At 38.1% G+C, this 20,865-nt stretch overlaps 1 protein-coding gene across 2 annotated transcripts in view; it reads right to left on the bottom strand.

Moving 5' to 3' along the window:
• PKIB (cAMP-dependent protein kinase inhibitor beta) overlaps positions 1–20,865 on the bottom strand; it is a 111,142-nt gene that overhangs the window by 72,637 nt on the left and 17,640 nt on the right. For both annotated transcript variants that reach the window (XM_019633872.1, XM_019633871.1), the window contains exon 2: positions 17,054–17,152. The gene's annotated coding sequence lies outside the window, so the exon portion shown is untranslated. The remainder of the gene's footprint in view (positions 1–17,053; positions 17,153–20,865) is intronic.

Below are 20,865 nucleotides of genomic sequence, written 5' to 3'. Positions count from 1 at the left end.
TTTTTTGGCACCCCCAGTACACACACACACACACACACACACACACACACACACACACACACACACACGAGCATGTGCATGTGTGTGTGTATATATATGCATGTATATCATTACTTTTCTAAATGTGTAAATTGAATCTGACTCATCATTTAGTAAGGATAATTAAATTATCATAATTATATACTAAGCCAATGCCCATATGTACAGATGTTGTCAAGGCATACTAATAAATGACTTCACCCAAACCAATTTTACATATATAATAGCTAATATTATGTATAATATTTCCTACTAATTATTTCAGCACTAGTACAAAACTCACTCATTCCAAAAACATTGCAGAGACCTTCAAAAGATTAAAAGCACACAATATTTCTAATTATTCTCATTAGTAAACGAAGGGTCCTGGCAGATTTTTCTTTGACATTGTATGAAAGGGTAATAAATTTAACCCTCTGTCAGGAGCAACTGATCTCACAGATTCGTTGGACACAAATTTTCAAATATCTAACAGTTAGCTTAAGTATTGTGACTCATCGCTTCTGTATCTTCCCCCTCTACCGTAACCTATCGCCAGTCGTGTTTGTCACTTAGTACAGTAAAGACATATTTCACAGCAGCATCTTTGTGTGCAATGAATCCATGAGATCAGTTACACCCGATGGAGGGTTAATTTTAATATATATCTTAATCACCATGATGTAAAGAGCTTAATTCAGTGATTCAGGACAATAGTAGAGAACTAGAATTTGTGAGTATTTCTTTAAGATTATCATACACACTACCACATAGCTGATATCTGGCAAAGCCTTATCTTGAGTTCCTTAATTGCTCTAGCAAACGCTGCATGGTTCCTGCATCTGTGAAGTTGTAGTGAGAGAACTTCTATTGGTTGTATCATTACATTGAGATGTGGATTACAGCCAATGTTTAAGTTGAATTACTCCCTAATCTTTCAAAGCTTAGAAACACACCACTGAAAAGAGCTCAACAAATAGCAATACAGTTTGCTGGAAACATCGGTGTAAGAAAGATCTGTCACAGCTTTCTTAACTATGATGACAGAGGAAGCAGCCCGCAGATATCGCCAAAACAAGAGATAATCCAAATACTTCTGTTATCACTCACTCATAAACTCCCCTCACTACCAAGTCTACATATTACCCTGAAAACAAAAGTTAAACTAGCTCCAAAATATCATCTTAACATCCATCATTGATGTCAATAAAAAGTAACTAATGACATTAACATAAATCACAATACTAAATGATGATGAATAGCTGCATTTTGATATAAACAATCACCAACACCTTTTGCAGGCCAATTGAATAACGGCTCTGAAAAAAAAAAAAAAAGAACATTTCTAAACATTTTTGGTGATGTTCATGAGAGCTCAAAGGAATAAGTAGCCAAAAGAAGCAATTTTAGACTCAAGTTGGATAAAGGGAAAAGCCAAGACCAACCAATTGAAAGCTTTCATTGTCATTCATTCATTTAACGAATATGTGTTGAATATCTAGAAGCTAATGGGGGTGAATATCTAGAAGCTAACATGGTAAACAAGAAAGACAAGATCCTAAAGACTAAGGGAGATTATACAACATATATAAGTAATCAAATCCATAATTTATAGTTTTAATGAGGGCAATGAAGGGGGAAGATAGGTTGTTAGAGCATAATGAGAACTCAAGGATGATCTAAATTAGATGAAGAAATTAGAGGCAACCTCACTGAAGAGGTGAACCCAGTGGAGCTGTACCTGGCAAATGTATGAAGTGTGCCTTGGAGAAAACACGTGGATCGTCAGTGACCTTGTCTTCAATGATAGCTTACTTTTACTCACATGCCAGTTCTGCCTCTACTCCCTCAATACCATACCTATAATTTAGGGATGACCTTGTTCCTCTTCTCTTCTACTCACAGGAGTCCCAACTTTTCCATCAACCTCCTTGACCCCTCATTCCTCCCAATTGGGCTTGTCATTGGCTGGCTGTGTCTAAAGCTATAGCTCAGTGGTCCTGCTGCATTGTGGGGCCAGGGTCAGAGGAGTGAGAACCAGCCAGCTGTCACACATGGGGACAAATCTCAGCGCTGATAAATCAGTTTGGCTAAGAAGTTTTTTATGATGTTATAGGAGCAATATCTCACCACAATAGCTAGGCAAATTTATTTTTCTCAAATTCAAATACTACATTTAAGATCTATTTAGAGTAGACAAATTTTATTTAGTTCCCTATGAACTGATTCTTTCCAATTATTTAGGAATAATGCTTAAAGTCTTAGTGTGCAGTTTACCTAAAATAAAAATGAGATTTATGCAATTGTTGCTATTCTTAAAAAGGGGCAGCTAATTGTTGGCTAGTTCATCATAGTGTCCCTAGAAAATAAATATATGTGCAATCTAAAAAATTCTTACTTGATCTGTATAAGCATAAGAGTTCTAGGAGTAATGAACAGCTCTCTATTTTGAATCATCCAAACAGAGTCACAACCTCTCAATCAATTCTTAGTCTTGACCTAGTTCACAAACCCAGATCCTTGAATGACAGGGAGGCTGGCTCCCCTTGAGAATCTTCTATACTAACAAAAATTCATATTGTTGATTTTTCTCCCAGCCTTCTCCAAAAGAACCTACAACTATTTACTAGGGCAGTGGCATACTGGGGAAATGAAAATAATCGGGCTCTTCACAGATTATTGGACTTCACAGATTTGAAGTGACACTGATCTCAAGAGATCCAAAATGTCACTTGGACCACCAGTCAGAGTAGGGGCTTATGGAAGTCGGGTGATCAGTGGAGTTTTATCTCAGGTTGGTCTCACAGTGGGTCCCGTGGTTCCCTGAACCGAGCCTGTGGCTATTTCTCCAGTCCCAGAATGTGTAATTGAAGTGAACATACTTAGCCACTGGCAGAATCCATACTGGCTCCCTGACCGGTAGAATGAGGGTTATCATGGTAGAAATGGCCAAGTGGAAACCACTAGAACTGCCTCTACTTAGAAAAATAGTAACCAAAAGCAAAACTGCATTCCTGGAGGGATCTCAAAGATTCGTGCCACCATCAAGGATTTAAAGAACACAGGGCTGGTGATTCCCACCACGTCCCCATTTTACACATCCCCTATTTGTCCCCTCAGTGAAACTCCTAGAGGGTCTTGTGGTGTGGAGCATGGGGACATATTCCTTCCAAGATGAAGGTTAAGCTGTTGCATCTGGCCTTCCTACAACCAAAAGGGAAGCACAGTGCCTCGTGGGCCTCTTTGGATTTTGGAAGCCACATATTCTTCACTGGATGAGCTACTCTGGCCCATTTACTGGGTATCCTACAAAGCTGCTAGTTTTGAGTGGGGCCAGCACAAGAGAAAGTTCTGCAACAAGCTCAGGCTGCTGTGTAGATGATCCAGCAGATCGCATAGTGCTGGAAGGGCCAGTGGTCAAACAATGCTGTTTGGAGCCTCTGTCAGGCTCCTATAGGTCAATCACAGTGCAAACCCTGAGGTTTTTGGGACAAAGCCCTACCTTCCACTACTCACAACTACTGTCTTTTGGAAAAACAGCTTTTGGCTTACTTCTAGACTATAACAGAAAATAAATGCCTAACCATGGGCCACCAATTTACCGTGGGATCTGAGCTGCCCGCCATGAACTAGATGTCTGACCCACCAAGTCATAAAACTGGGCCTGTACAACAGTACTCCAGTATCAACCAGAAGAGGTAGGTATGAGACTGGACTCAAGCAGGCCCTGAAGGCATAAGTAAATGCCATGAGAAGTGGTGCCAATGCCCATGGCTGCTTCTCCTATTACATTACCTTCTCTCTACCAGCCCATACCTGTTGTCTCACAGGGAGTTCCCTAAAACTAGTTGACTGAGGAAAACCTCAGCTGGGTTTACAGATGGTTCTGTATGATATGCAGGCTCTGTCCCAAAGTGGACAGATGTTGCACTCCAGCCTCTTTCTGACACATCTGTGAAGGTGAATGGTGAAGGGAAATCCTCCCGGGGGCAGAACTTTGAACAGTGCTGGGAGGTGTTCATTTGATTGGAAGGAGAAAATGGCCAGAGGTATAAAACTGTACTGACTTGTGGACTCTGGTCTATCACTTCACTGGGTGGTCAGTAATTTGGAAAGAAAATAATTGGAAAATGGGTGACAAGAAAATTTGGGGAAGAGGTATATGAATAGAACCCTCTTAACGGGCAAAGAACATGAAGATATTTGTGTCTTATGTGGATGCTCACCAAAAGGTCATCTCAGCAGAGGAGGATTTTAATAATTCAATGGACAGGATGACCCATTTTGTGTACATTGTGCCTTTTCCACAGCCACTGCTATGATTGCCCAGTGGGCACACGAATAACGGCCATGATGGCGGAGGCGAAGGCTATATGTGGGCTCAGTAACGTGGAGTTGCTCTCACCAGTGCCGACCTGGGTACAGCCACCACTGAGCGTATAGCCTGCCAGCAGAAGATACAACACTGAGTTCCCAGTATGGCACCATTACCCAGGGTGATCAGCCAACTACCTGGTGCCAGATTGATTATCCTGGACTGCTTCCAACATGGAAGGGGCAGAGTTTTATTCTTACTGCAATAGACCCTCTGGATACAGATTAGCTTCCCCTACATGTGATACCGCTGCCAAAACCACTATCCATGAATTTAAAAAATGCCTTATCCATCATCATAGTATTCTACATAGCATTGCTACTGATCAAGACGCTCACTTCACACTGAATGAAGTCTAGCAATGCTCAGGCACTGATATTACCATGTCCTCCTACTCCCTCCAAAATGGTCCTCTGAATTTCAGCCCCAAACCCAACCCTGGGCTCCCACTATTTGTGATCAGAACTCTCTGTTTTTCTGCCTGGATATCTATTGCCTACTTCCAGGCTCTCTGTCACCATGGCCTGACCACCTGCGGGGACACCATCTGTTACACCTTGCTAGTCTTCCTGGACTCCCACCCCTTGCCTTTCAGGACTGCTTCCTCCTGCTGCCAACATCATTCTCCCTAAATAATAAGCCCACTAGCCTGGCTGGACTTTCTCCCATCAGCTGAAATGAGTTCCAATTTCAGTCGCCTCTTTCACACTGGTGGGCGTGTCCTGCATTTAACAGACAAACTAATCCATCCCTCTACCACCAAGCTCTTACTTTGATGTTAGACTGCTCAATGCCATATAAAATATTTCAATTTGAGGGCCGGCCGAGTGGCGCGATGGTTAAGAACTCGCTTGGGATGCCAGAGGGCCCCGGTTCGGATCCCACATATGAGGGCCAGTGACACTGCCCTCTACAGCTAAGACGCTGAACAACAGCTCAACCTGGAGCTGGGCTGCCATGAGTCGCCGGCGACGGCGTAGGCTGCACTCCCTGTGGCAGTGGGTTGCCACGGGCTACCGTGTGTAGCCAGCAGCCACGGGCTACCGTGTGTAGCCAGCAGCCAGCGTGAGCGGCCAGCAGCCGCAGTGAGCGGCCGTCCAGAAGCCGGCAACTGATCTGCCTCGCCAGAGAAGAGCGCAATGATGGTGCCAACTTGGGCCAGTGAAGCAACATCCTCCAGAACTAGATTGAAGAACAAAAAAAAACGACAGCAACTTGTCTGTTCCCCTTCCCCCAATTCCCCAGCACTGTTCCCATCCCCCCAATTCCCCAATAAAAAATCTTTAAAAAAAATATTTCAATTTGACACTTCTCAAGCTTAATTAAAAGAGACTGTGAATTGTTTAACAAAGAGCTATGGGTGTGTGATTAGCCTACAAAGATAGCAGTCATGTGCCAACCTGTACTAAAGAAACCTGATAAACAGTGGAATATTTTCACTGACACCACAGACGTTATAAGCTATCATCAAATTGTTTTCCAAACAGCTTACCATCTAATAGCACATTTATAAAGACAGAAATTGAAAAATGAAATAAACGACATCAACCCTTTAGAAGTAAACAAAATGTCTACACAATGTGAAAACAAGTTCCAAGCCCAATTAATAGGTGCTGTCACAGTCCATACAACTATGAGATACTGCATACAGATATCTTGCAGATAGATTTTAAAGTAATTCTTTCATTATGCATATGTGCTATAATTTAAAACAAATGACAAAAATTAATCAATGGTTGACCATATAGCCCTAACACTGCATAGAAACAATGTTTTCACTAGCATAAGCTTAATAAGTTAAAGGTGTGTTTTTGAAAAGGCAAGAAACAGAAACTTAAAACAACCTGTAAACTGGGCTCTTATAGACATCAAATCCAGTGAAGTTCAATCACATTAAAATTTTATTAAACAATCAGTCATATAGGCACTATTCTAAGTGCTTAACAAATATCAACTGATTTAATCTTCTCAATGATTTTTTAAGACAGGTACTATTTACAGATGACGATCCTGAGAAAGAGAGGTTAAGTAATTTGCCCAAGGACAAACAGCTAATTAATGGCATGGGTGGGACTCAAATTTGACAATCAATGAATGATTTGATGGACTGCACTGTGTTGTACCTCTCAATGACTGACTTACTGAGACTCATGTAGCCAGACAACGGCAAAGCAAGGTATAGAATACAGATTACACTTTCAATATTCAGTGCCCTTTCTGCCAAATCTTTTGTGATGTTAAAATGTTCACCTAGTGTCAGAAAGACTATGAAACCCCATATAATGGGCTACTAAATTGTCATAAGTAAAACAGCCAAAGAAATATTATATGTACCATTGAAATTACAACTAGATGTGATGTGATTAAGCTATGATATGCACTTAAATACTCAAAATAGACTCCACAAACTAACATATACAATAATTTTAAATGAAGTGGCTGATTTTGGGTGGCCCCCTAGCAGTCAGCTCACAAAGTTGAGCCATGTTCCACATGATATACAAATCTCATATAACCACAAACTAAACTAAACCAAAGGGGAGCCTCCTTCACAGATAGGAAATGCGGATATCACTTCTAGGGACGTCATCCTTTTAGCCACTCTGAGGCAGCCATGCCCACACCTACTGACCCATTACACACGGAAGACTTTAATAATAATCAGCAGCTGAAATATTCATGATGTCTTCCAGCAATTTTAGGGTATATCATCTGAGACAAACAACAGAAGTCAGCTCATGTGCAGGCTTTGGACAATGATTTCATCTTTTCAAAAGTTACATCCTTCACCTTTTAGGGGTTGTATTTAAAAACAACCACTTATACTTTCCTACCAATCGAGATTTACTTTTTTTATGACTATAGTTACAATTTCTATCCTACAAGATAGGATAAGAGGTTGACATTAATCAAAAATATTACATGGTCTCAAGCATCTATAAATTAAAATTTTACAGGCTGAATTTATTTGTAAAAAATCAAATTACCATAATTTCAGTAAGAACTTAATTTGGTAAAACTTGATACATAACACATACTAAATCTTTACTTTCACTGCATCATTTATCTTATATAGAGTATTTTAACAATTAAATTATATTTCCAGCAGGCAGTCAAGAATACTTATTTTATTTATCTTAGAAACGTATAAAACATCTTGGAAAAACAAAAACAAATTTGAAATAAGTAAAATTTAAAAACTATTTGAAAGCCTTTTAATCCTAGGAGTCGTATTAGCTTAGAAATTTAAAATAAAAATGAAATGATGAATTATTTGTCCTAACTCCATGTACTATAAATGATGTAATTGCAATACCACCTTGTTATGAAGAACACCTGGGACTGGGCCAGGCTGAAGGAAATTACGGACCTGAGTTGGAACTGAAAACCCTTGGATAATTAATGAGTCAGTCCTCTGTCTCCCATACAGTCTTGGCACACCCAAACCTTGCAGAAACAGATACATCACATTCATTAACTAGCCAGCTGTTAACAATTCATCTAGGGCAAAAACCAAGCTGACAAGTACCTGGAAAAGATGCGCCTTCTGATCCCCAGGGAAACCTGATTCACCTTGCCACTTCCCACTACCGACTGGGACAAATGGGATGGAATGCTTTATCTAGTGGAAAGAGGCAGTAATTCAGTTTATCTGGGAAAGGAGAGCTCAAGCATAAGGAAAAAATGATGGAGTAAAGCCATACTCTATAACTAGCCCTTCTGAAGGCACAATGTCAGACATTTCCCTGGTGAGGTGGCCCTCAGAACCCAATATCTTACTTCTCTACATCTTCTTTAAACATAAGAAGCAGCATGATACAAAGGAAAATGGACTGGAAAGCTATATATCCACTATATCTTACCCCATGCAATTGTTTGCTTTTGAGATTTGGGCTGGGTGTTTCAAGGACTGCCATTTCACTCCCTCAGCCTGGTTTTCTTCATACGCAGGCTAACCCTCCACTGTGATTTGCCTGGGAAAGTCCTAGTTTATTTATATTTTCCTTGACATCCCTTCTGGCTTAGCTTTTGTCATTTTCAAAAAGTCCCAGTGCTGACAATATATAAAGGTGTAAACTAGAATGACGTTTTCCTCTAACTCTCCCAGCAATAACATCCTGTCATCCACAGGCCAAATTTTGGGGTAAGGAAGGTCACCAGATGTGAAGAGCAAATGTCTTATCAAGGAAAACATAAATTTCACCAGGGAGAACAGAACTAGAACTATATATAACTACATAGATCTCAAAAACATAATGTTGTAAAAAGCAATGTGATGTTATGTTTGTAAATTTTAAAAATACAAACTAGGACTAAATATTGGAATAGTTACATAAATACATGGATAAAAGTATAAAATGGATTGGAACAATATACACTAATTTATAGGTGCTTCTAAAAGGAAACTTGACTAATTGTACCATTTTACTTCTTTAAAAAGAAGACTTTCAGCAAATATTATAAAATAAGTGTCAACTCAGATGTAGGAGTTGATTTTATTCTTTGTTCTTCTCTGCATTGTTAAATGTCTCAATGTATAAATATACTAATACAAAAACAGAACAAGAACTACTGAATCAAAGAGTAGACAGAGCTAATTGAAGGTAGGTCTGGAAAAATGAGCACAGAGGATTGAAATGGCTCGTTTATTGCAGCTGGTAAGCATAACTCGCAGTCAGCCACAGTCTGTTGAGTTGATGTTACAGGCAGTCACTATATATTGCTTTATAGGCTCATGTTGGAATAACCTGGCTGTAGCATGACCACCGGAATTCCTTCTGCCTTCTTAATGGCCTTCAAATTATTCCGTGGTCGATACCAACAACATAACTAAAACACAGGAACTGATTTCAACACAGATACTTGGTTACAAGCAAAGTCTCAGCAGGTTTCAAATTCATCCAAGTACATGAGCAGGCTTTCTTTGAACAACCATAACACATTGTCCAAGATCCTTTTTGATATAACCAATGAAGGTTAAGAATATAGGTCTCCCAGCACGATTCAAAAAGCTACTGACTGAGCTAAAAAAGACGTCTTTCCAGCAACTAAGAACAAATAATAAGCAAATGCTAACAAAACAGAACAATCAGCCCAATGTGTTTTATAATGTTGTACATTTACTGTTTCTCACCATACATTTTAGAAAGATTTTGTTTTTACAAATCCCAGGATAGTGAGATACTATCTACATTAATGGACATCATTTTCACTTTCTGGGTTGTTTAAGGCAGACCAAGTGTTTCCCAAGATGAGACTCTTGGTCCCCAGAACAGTACCATTTATTGAGTCCCTATTATAGGCTATTTTAAATTAGTTCATTTAATTTAAATGAAATTTGGCCAAGGTCTACAAGTTAAGTGCAAAGCTGCTGGGCCTTACTCCAAGGCAGCCATAGAGTCCCTCATTGTGTTGTCTTCCTGGGAGCCATCCGCACATCAGTGATCTCAATAACACATCCTGAAACTTTCTTGTCTTCACAGGTGAGTTAATTACCAACCCTCCATCCCCAGCGCCTCAGTATCCCATATATGAATTGTTTGTGCCACATTCCTTCCTAGTGGTACCAAGCTTCTGCAATCATCTCAGTTACCAGAGGTAACTTGTTATAATTTCAGGCAGCCATTCCTTTGATTAACTAAAAATGTATCTTCCTCTGATTCCCATCCACTCAAACCAAGTTTTGCCTTCTCAGTCATACAGAACAGATGCTATCACTCCCATAATTGAAGAAAGTTAGCATGTCATCCCCAGGACCTCCCCAAAGTACTAAATGTCAGCCACTCCTAATATAATAAGATGCGCTTGGGTCTCCTCATAGTACTCTATTCAATTTTTCACTAGATCAGCATCTCCATTCTGGCAGCTCACAGATCATGGGAACTTGCAATGTGTCTACACCTTTGTGTCAGTGCTCACAAAAGTGCCTGGCACCAGGTAAATGGGGTAAGCGCTCAATAAATACTGAATAAAGGAAGGAATGAAAAAATTAGTTTTGCAAACACTATGAACATTAAATGATAATGATTTTGATTATTGACAATTAACAATTAATGCTAAACTGTCATTGACCACCTGCATTCATTGTATATGTCCCTTTTTGTCTCATTTATAAAGGTGTCTGTTTGTTCTGCTCTTTTGTTTGTTGGTTGCTTCACTTGTTTGGTTGCCCATTTTCCCCTCCATCAACCACCACTTATACAAATAGCTTTTCAACAGTCTTCAAAAAGTGACAGTCTGGCTAGCATGAAAATTAACAAGATTCATTTCTTTATCTCTAGAATTGTGCTTACTTGATTTTATTACTCTTACTTAGCACAAAACAGCTAAGCCTCTCTTTTGCTTTTATACTTATGAGAAGAAAACATTTTATAGATTTGTTTTGGTTACTTCCAGACCTTTATTTCTGAGGATGGTGAATAATGTATGTACTTAAATGTATATCTATGAACAAAATAAGATACATGCTTGAAACAACGTTTGTTTAGCACGGGTATTAGAGCTAGGTCTAAGCTGTTTTTGTTTGTTTGTTTGTTTGTTGAGATTTGGGCATTTCCAAGCATGTCTCATGAGTCAGCAGGATGGTCTGCTAAGGATATAACTTCATGAGTGCCTAAAAGTCCTTAAAGTATGGACACTGATGATGGCTGTAAGCCCATCCCTAGGACAAAGACCTCTAAGTTTCCTGAGAAAAAGCCACCTATTAACAGCCCTAGCCCTTGTGTCAGAGAGGGAAGAAACTCTTAGAGGGAAAATCTCTTTATGTTGATAGATAAAGAGAATTGAAGAAGAAAACCTGATCCAAGGACAATGGTCAAGTTAGAAAGGAGAGGGAAAATGGCTGAATGCAAAACACTGGGCAAGCTGAGCGTACCACAGATGAAACGGGTTGGGGCATGTGAGCGGAGGGACCACTAGCAGAAAGGTGTGGAGCCGAGTGAGTGACCTCAGGAGGAACAGCAGCGGCCAGGAATCAACGAATTGCCCAAGGACATGGAGAAAGACTGGATGCGAACAGAAACACTAGGAAGTTCATGGGCCTCTTGGTTACTCTTTCTCATGAGATATCTGGAGCTTGAAGTCTAGTAATTTTCCCAATAGGGATCAAGACAAAAATTTATTGTTTTGTTAGTGTTTATGTGATTAGTTGTCATAGACCAGGCTGTTATCACCTGGAATGTTTTAAATAAATTAAAACTTTTTTTCTTTATTTCACTGTTCATTGATCATAATAAATTTTCCTGTCCCACTTGTTCCTGAGGCCCCAGCATTAAAGGAGCTGAGCATCTCTGGAAAGAGGTGAAGAAAACAATCTTTGCTGTACCATACTCTACAATAAAACAGGAAATACTTCTCTCCAAATTTTATCAGTGTGTCACTGCTCTGCAATTATCCACTGCATAATTCAAGATAGGAAACTGGAATTATTTCATTGTTATTAGTGATAACATGTTTAATGCATTGTAAAAATTCAGACATTACCCAATGATGTTGTAAATAACGTCTATAGAAATGAGATTTCCTGGTGCGTGTAAGAATTATGAAACTGTCTAGTTGAAATCTCTATTATCATGGATGTTATAGCTCAAATTAGTTGACCTTTTTAGGTGAAACAATCCTGATTTGGTCTTCTCTAGAACTCCATCTTTATTTTTAACTAGGACATATAATATATTCAGCTCTACAAAAGTTTCTGTGATGCTCTGTGGCTACAGCAGGTACAATACCACATAAGTACTAACCCACCCTGGGATAAAAAAGCCTTCAAACAGTAGTGTATTTGAAATGTTAATCAGAACTTACTAATTTATTAATTCTATTCCCCCAAACATCAAGAAAAGGATTTTCAAACACATTGTTAGGCATACTGCTTGAGTTGCTTTTCTGTTTATATTTATAGAAATTTTAATATGTCTATAGTCAAGTCTATCAATCTTTAATTATGGTTTCTGCCTCTGATGTCATATTAGACAAGATTATAAAATTATTCACTGGTCTACTTTCCTTCAGTTATATCTCATTTGTTTTCTTTAATCTGATATTTATTTGTGTATTATATGAATAAAAGATTCAACTTTATAATTTTTCCTTGCATTAACCAATTATTGGAATTGTGCTCATGTAATAGTACTTTCTTCACCAACATAAAATGCTGTCTTTGTTATACATTACTTTCATATGCTTAAATCTGTTTTGAGAATTCTCAAGCAGATTTAGCACCTCTAAGCCTTTATTTTAATAAAAAGTAGCATATTATCTTAGTAATTTTAACTTTATACTATTTTTTAATACTTGGAATTAGAAGTTCCTTCTTCATTATTCTTCTTTTTCAAAATTTTGCTATTCCTAAGCTGTCCATTCTTACAGATGAATTTTAATAATTATTTTGCTAACCTCTCCATAAAAATCTCTTTATGGTTTTAATGGAATTGCATTAACTTTATAAATTAATTTGGAGGAGCTAACATCATTACAATAGTTATTATTCTCATCTAGGAACACAACATAAATCTCCATTACTGGTAATCTTATTTTGTGTTTCTCAATAAAATGTTTTATTTCCTTTATTTAAGTCTAATACATTTCTTATATAGTTTATTCAGAGATATATGACATTTCATTGCTATGATAAATGGGATTTTTTCATGATGTTTTTCAATTTGTAGCTGTTATAGAAAAGTCAATTAATTTATACATGTTTATTTTTTATATGGCCTCTTAGCTGAAGTTTCTTATTCTAATAGTTCTTCAGTTGATTTTCTTGGGATTGTTAGTAAAACAAACAAAAAAAAAAAAAACATTTTTAAGAAAAAAAGGTGTCATCTCTTTTCTAATAATTGTTAACTTTTGAGAGGCAGCATACCATACTATTTAAGATTAAAGGCTCATGAGTTAAGTCACTTGAGTTTTAAAATTCAGCTCTGACACTTATTAGCTGTGTGACCTTGGCCAAGTTATTTAGGTTCCCTGGCCACAGCTTCCCATTTGTGAAATGAGAATAATAATAGTCCATATCTCCTAGGATTGTTGTGAAGATTAAATGAGTTAATATCTGTAAAACAGAACAGTTTCTAGCATATTAATAAAAAAATTTAAGATGCTAGTCTTTTTTAAATCTATTGCATATAGTGAGCCTCTAACATTTTTCTGTTTTCTTGAAATTGATATTTCAGAATTTATCGGGTAGTCGGAAAAGTCATGACATATTTTCAATAATAACATCTCTATTCCTAAATTACTGTTATATGGATGTATGTTTTCTTAAAAGTAATATAGTTGCATTTTATCAAATGTAATTTGGAATCTATTAGGAAGTAAAAAATTGGGGTTTTATTCTTTAGTCTATGACTATGAAATGATTTACATAAATTTTCCAATATTGAACCACTTGTACATTCCTAGAATAAACACCATTTGTTATATTATTGTATTTTGTTGATTTCTACATTCTATATCTAGTATTTCAATGAATTTTTGTGATTTTCTTTTATTTTCTACTTTTATTAGTTTTTTTTAGTATTATGCTTTTTATTAAATGAATTAGAAAAAATGTTTCATCTCTTTTGTAGAGCTTATAGAGAGTATGGTGCAATATGTCCCCTAAAAATGAATATTTTCAACCACTGATTATAAATACCTGATGAAAACAAGATACATTGCTCATCTAAACAGAGTATTTTAGCTCCTGCCAAATCTTCCTATCCAAGCTGGTCAAGGACATAGGCTTAACCGTCAGATAAAATTAGGCTCAAATCCTAACTTCACCACCCACTAGCTAAATGTGTGCACTGGGCAAGGTGCACTTTGATCGCAGGGAATAACCGTACCTTCCTTACACTCCTCACAGAGTTATTACGAAAATTACATGAGATCGTGTTTATAAATCACTATGCACTGCATCTGCAATAAAGATTCAATAAACTATTTTTGGGGCTAGTTTTGATTGTCCTTAAACACAAAATCAATGTTTACAATTGTACTTATTTACAAATGTATTTGCTACTTTTTCTTAGCATGGAGGTTTTAGTTTTTTATGTAGAAATAGAAATGTTTTTGAAAAAAAGATCCATATGAAATTACTTTATAATAAAAGGTAGATTTCAATTAAGGCAGTTATTTTCTACTGACAAATTTAAAAGTTCACATGGAAGTAAAAACGCGCTGATAACACAGGAACATGCACCCACCGCCACTGTCTAAATGGAATCACAGACGGTTAATGGGAAAGTTGTACTGGCTTTTAGAAAACCAGGCAATGGACCTGAACCCAAGTTAATGTCTGCCACCCTTTCCTGTTCCCTTGGAACCTTGTTCTCATGGGAATCGGAGCGTGGGAGGAGAATGTTAGCACCTTTACCCAGCCTGAGGCTTACTCTGTGTTCTCTGATCTGCCATCTAAACTGCAAGAGGGGAGCAAGTCTCGCGTTCCAGCTGGCAGCAAGAAGGGATTGGAGTGGCCTCAAATACAAATCCTACCAACATAGAATTTTTTGTGAAATATTAAGATTGCAACATAAATGTGATTTCATTTTTGAAAGACACACAATTTGTACAGGTCGTGGACTCTGAGAAAGAAGATATCTATGAAGAAAGGCTCCTTCCTGGTGACTACCTAGGTTCAAATTTAAAGCAGAGCCTAGCAGCCCTTTTGAAACAGGGGCCTCTCATACAAACCGCACTTCAGGGAGAAGCCTGTACTAAGTCGCCTGCCTTCCACACTGAACTGCCTGCCTAAACTCTGTTCCTGCCATCTGAGCTAGCCCTTGTAAAATGAGTTCCTGGACTGGTATTTCAACTAATAGGACTGAGATATTCCCCACTTAATCGGAGCTATACAGCTATATATCCCCATCAACATCTTCACCGACCAATCAGAGAGGCTCCGGTCTGACCAATCAGGACAGTGCCTTTTGGACCAATAAATTGTGAGGTTTTGGAGTCCTCGTTTCCACGAGGATGAACCAATCAGGGACCAGGAGTAGGGACTTCTGTCTATATAAGTCAGCTCTAGCACACTTTCCCTTTCCACCAAAGACTGAAGACTGTTTCCCCAGAATAAAACACTAAAGATGTCTTGCCAGAGCAGAGCACAGCAGACCGGACTGCAGCAGGTGAAGCAGACCAGAGCAGAGCAGAGCTGCCTAGCAGGAGAAGGGCCTCGCCCCAGGACCACCTTGTTCCAAGGCAGCATTGCAGCCATGCAGCTTTATAACTGAGCTGTAACACTACTGAGTTGTTCCACAGCCATGCTGTTCTCACAGCCATGCTGTATCACAATTGAGCTGTTTGCACTGAAAAAAGTTTCCCTCTTCACCACACCCCAAATTGGGGATTCCTGTTGACATTGAATTGATGCTAATGACCATCAATTGACAAGATGACTATGACTATATACATATATATGGTGTATATGATATATATATATATATGCAGTATATATATACAGTACATATAATATATATGCACATGAATATAAACAGGGATCTCCATATATTCATATTCACCTACATAAATGGATGCCATATATAATTGTCACATATATGCCACATATATGTGAAATATATATGACATATGTGGATATATAGGTATATATAATCAGCACACAGAAAACTGTTTCTCAAAAAATATTTGAGATTTATATCCACCAATCAGTGCAATCAAGAATATTTACTTGTGGGCCGGCCGAGTGGCTCAGTTGATTAAGAGCTTGCTTAAGAGTGCGAGCTCTGAGCAACAGGGCCACTGGTTTGATTCCCAAATGGGCCAGTGAAGCTGTACCCGAGCTGAGCTGCCACTGAGCTCCAACAGGTGGCAGGGTAGCTCAGTTGGTGAGAGCACGTGCTCCTAACAACAAGACCCTGTTTGATGGTGGGCTATGCCCGACCGCAGCTAAGACTGAACTTGGCACCTTGAGCTAAGTTGCCACCCGGATGGCTCAGTGGACAGAGCATGTGCTCTTAACAACAAGGCTGCCAGTTCGACTCCCACATGGTATGGGGGCTACGCCCACCCGCAACTAAGATTGTAACACAGCACCTTGAGCTTAGAGGCCACGAGCTGCTGACAGGCAGCCAGATGGCGACTGGCGCCCTCCACAACTGAGATTGAAGAACAACAACTTGGAACGCCTCTCAATTCCCCGATACTGTTCCCCTCCCCCAATTCCCCAATTTTTTTTTTAAATGACTATTTACTTGTTTGTTCTGATTATAAATCTATTACTATGGTCTCTGAGGAGTGTAATATTAAAAGAGTAGTAAGTTTATAAGACCTGATAGGTAATATTATGAGTTTCTCTTCTGTTTTAAAGGCTATAAATTTAAACATTGTAGTAGGATGGCCACCTCTGATGAGAACAATTTAAATAAGCACAGCTAAGAATGTAAATATCAAACCAAGCTTGGTCTCTGTACTAATCACTGGTCCCTGGCAGACGCAGGATAGAAATATGTATCTCACAAGTTCTCAGCATGCATTATTTGCTACTAATTTGACATTAACAATAGATTCTATCAAGTTTCAATTAAACTGTGTCCATCTGATTTCTAAAAAAGGACCTCCCACCTTACCTTTTCTTTTCTGTCCTCTGGCTTTATAGCAAAAAAGATATTTTCAGGGACATCCTCAATAGCAGGATCAGCGGATCAAAAGTGTACCTACCTCTGTCTTTTCTGCCCCCTGTGTGGCTACAGTAACTTGATGATTTCCAGCTTCCCCCAGGTTTCTCTTGATTGAGTGCCTTTCAGTGCTCCATGACCCCTGAAAGAAACAAAGGGAGAAAAAAGATTTATTAAGATAAACCTCTCATTCCTTGTTTCTTTCAGAAAAGACCAAATGGTTCCTTGGTCAATAACATCTAATTTAATGACAAAATGCCACACAATTTTAAAACAAAGTTCACTGTTATTTTTTCATTCCTCACCCTGTTTTCCTTTTCTTTTATATTTCTCTGATTTATAGCAGGGGCAGGATGAATTTCCTTGAGTAAGCAGCTCACTACTCCCTTGTAAATGAGAAGTGTGTTTCTTTTTACTATTTTGTTCACCATTCAAACCTAACAACTGTATTCCAAGTAATCTTTCTTGTGTTTTGTTCTAAGACCATGTAACATGAACAGTAAGAGACATTCTTACTAAATAGTAAAATCAACAATATAGCAAGAATACATATTTTTCTTCAGCTTTTCAAATTTCCCTTGAACCTAGGTTCACTAGCTGAGTGACAGCCTTTCTCAAATGTGTGATTTTAAAGCAATAAACCCCTGCAGCAGTTCATCTTTGAACTCCAATGCCTAAGAGCAAGGGCATTGCATTGTTTTCCTCAATTATACAATATGGTGATTGGAAATCTGGAAGAGAAAATGAACCCAATAAAATCCAGCCCACAAGTAATGTTTCAGTATCAAGAGGTCACTTGAAAATCTGCTATCCAATCCACTTGCATTGTTGTCCTGTTCATATCTGATTAGGTATTATATATACAAAGCCCCTATTTAAAAACTAATAATACAGAAAACAACTTAGTTATTTTCATTTCCATATATACTAACAGCGGCGCCTACAACTGATCACGGAGTAAACCAGGCCCCCTTTCACTGAGGCCATTTACATATCTGAGCAGACACATAGTAAATGCTTAGTTGTCCAAGAAGAGACAGCCATGTTCCTTTCATGTTATGGAGATATCTGTTCCTTTCTCTACAAAGTGTGGGGCCAGTAACGTCAATATTCCTGTGCTTGCATGCACTGTTTAACTTTACTAGGATTATTCAGAGCAGGATAGAGTCCAGTGCCACCTGCTATTTTCTTCTCTCCCCTCTTCCTTTATAATCGGTCACTACATTTTGTCTTTTCCAGGCTCATAATGTTCCTCAGCTCACTCTTCATTCCAATTCCATTCCCCCAGGCACCATCTAGCTCCACCTTCCTCACCTGCATCTTCCTCCGCTCCATCAATTCTTACACCGATAAGACATCTCTCCCTAGTCTCCCTGGTTAGATGAATGCTCCATCCAGTCCATGTTCCACAGACCATTCATGTTGGGATGGTAACTGAATTTTAAATTGACATAAACCCCAGGAATTATTTGTGGTGAAAATATTTCAGTATGATTCACAAATAAAGTATTTTTCCCCCAAATACCAACAGCATTATGCTAGCCACTTTTAAAGTTAGTTTTCAAATAATTTAATTACTCTTCTCTTTCTTTTGCTTCTCACATTTACACATAGGTTACAAGTAACCCAGTAAGAGAAGGTCCTCAGGGCGTTGTAATATAGAAGCAGAAGCACTGAACTTAATTCTAGTTCCAGCTCATCCATTTATCAGCGATTGATGCTGAGGAGTTATCTCCTTTCTTGGAGGAAATGACAGAGCCTTGCTTATCAAATGGGGATGAAATATCTATCCTGCTTATCTCTCCAAGTTGATCTGGGAATTAAGGAAGATCACATATAACAAAATGCTGAATATGCTGTATTGTTATCACTCTCCTTGAAGAACTACAAGAGTAAAATGGGTGCTTCTTGTGTTTAACACTAGATTCGGATTGGGATCCTAGAAAGGCAGCTGCGATCACACTCCTAAGTCTCACAGCTTCCTTTTGAGATTGTGATGTTCTAAAGCATTTTGTTTTGGCTTCCAAGGGGTGAGGGGGAAACAAAAGAATCATACTCTAATATTTGGATTTCCAAGACATGCTGAATCTAAAGGGAAAGAAAAGGAAAACGGGCTCATAAAAGTGACCAGTGTTATTTGGCTGAAACTGTCATGTAACTAAAATAACCCAACAGTCATTTGTGGCATAGATTTTAATGCAATCTCCTTAAAACCCAGTTAATGACTCCAGATATTACTGAACACTTTCCAGTAGGCAATATATGCCTATTTTCTATCATTGTGTTGTAGGCTTTTAATTGGACAATGTGGAATGTGTGTAATAGGATGAGTTTGTTTTGCTTCTAAAGAGAAAATTAAAAACCCAAATATCACCTCATATTATAAGCTGCACTGTAGCCTAAGTTCAAGGCAGTTTTTCTGTTTGTTTGTTTGTTTGTTCTTTTTGTTTTTTTTTAAGACTAAGGAAACCAAAGGGATGTATTTGAACTCATTAATCTACACAAGCCAATGAAAGTATAGAAATTAAGTGTAGAAAGAAGAGCAGAGTGCTAGGAATAAAGACCAAAGGTATATTTTCTTAAAATTTGGCAAGATGAATGTTAATCAGAGTTCACTAGTTTAAATTTTCCTCTGAATTGCATATGTATAATGAGGTAAAGAAAACAACCCTCAATGAAGTACAATTCTTTATTTGAAGGTTATTGTCCTATATTAACAAGGCTCTGTGTGTTCATTCATTCATTCATTCATTCATATATTCAAAAACCAATACTTACTGACTGCCTCCCATGCATGAGACTTTGTATAAGATGTGCTGGTTTGGACCCCTTGGCCAAATGGGGGTAGCAACTAATGTCAAAAGAATTGCACAAACAAGCTACATAAAGTTTTGGTTTTTTTAATTCTGCTTCTTCTACTTAGAACGCACATCACCTTTTGCTCTCACCAGTAGGCTCTGGGCCATCCTTAAAGGCCCAACTCTAGTGATGCTGCTTTTGTAAAGCTCTTTGGAATTGCTCCAGTTTGGTATTCACCATAACCCCTGTCCCTAAATCACTTTGTTCATAACTCTCTGATGTACTTAGTCAGATAGTCGGCTCTGCATTAAGGCTCCGTGTGTGACAGTCTTCCCTAGCAGTCTGTGAATGTCTTGAATGGCAATGTTGTATTCATCTACCTGTAAGACTCAGCACAACATATGTAGGTACTTATTTAGTGATTACTGAATGGATAATTCACACAGTTTTACTTGTATGAGAAAAAGGTATATCATAACTTCAAAATGAAAATTTGTAAATGTTTTACACTCACTCTTCATGTAGTTCTAAAAAGATGTATTTACGTCATGAATTTATACCTTTGTGAAGATATGAAAAACTCATGGAATTATTTATAAAAGCATTTACAACAAATTAGCATGATTCTACTCAAATTCTTTCATTTACTTATTTTTCTGACTTACACCTCTCATTGACCCCTTAGCATATTCTCTCCTATTTTTTCTTACTATATATGCTTGATTTATACAATTTCAACTAACCTATTAACCAGATTCTTAGCCATTGCTACATTTTCAAAAGATTAATAGCTATTGTATGTACATAAAATTGCAAATAACCTGTTTCATTCATCCATCCATTCATTCATTCATTCATTCAGCAAATACTATGGTCTACCATGTGGTAGATACCATGGAAGAAACACAAACCCTGTTTTAGGAGACAGAGAGGGTCATCTAGAGTAGCTGAAACTTCAGTGTTAACCGCCTACTGAATTATTTTTCACATTCATAGAATGTGAATGGATGTAAGGAAGCTTGGTTTAAAAGGCTTCCTGCTGTGAACTATAAGCCC

The sequence above is a fragment of the Hipposideros armiger genome, unplaced genomic scaffold (genome assembly GCF_001890085.2).
Source record: "Hipposideros armiger isolate ML-2016 unplaced genomic scaffold, ASM189008v1 scaffold_1423, whole genome shotgun sequence".
NCBI classification, from domain to species: Eukaryota; Metazoa; Chordata; class Mammalia; order Chiroptera; family Hipposideridae; genus Hipposideros; species Hipposideros armiger.
This window is presented reverse-complemented; position numbering and strand designations above follow the sequence as displayed.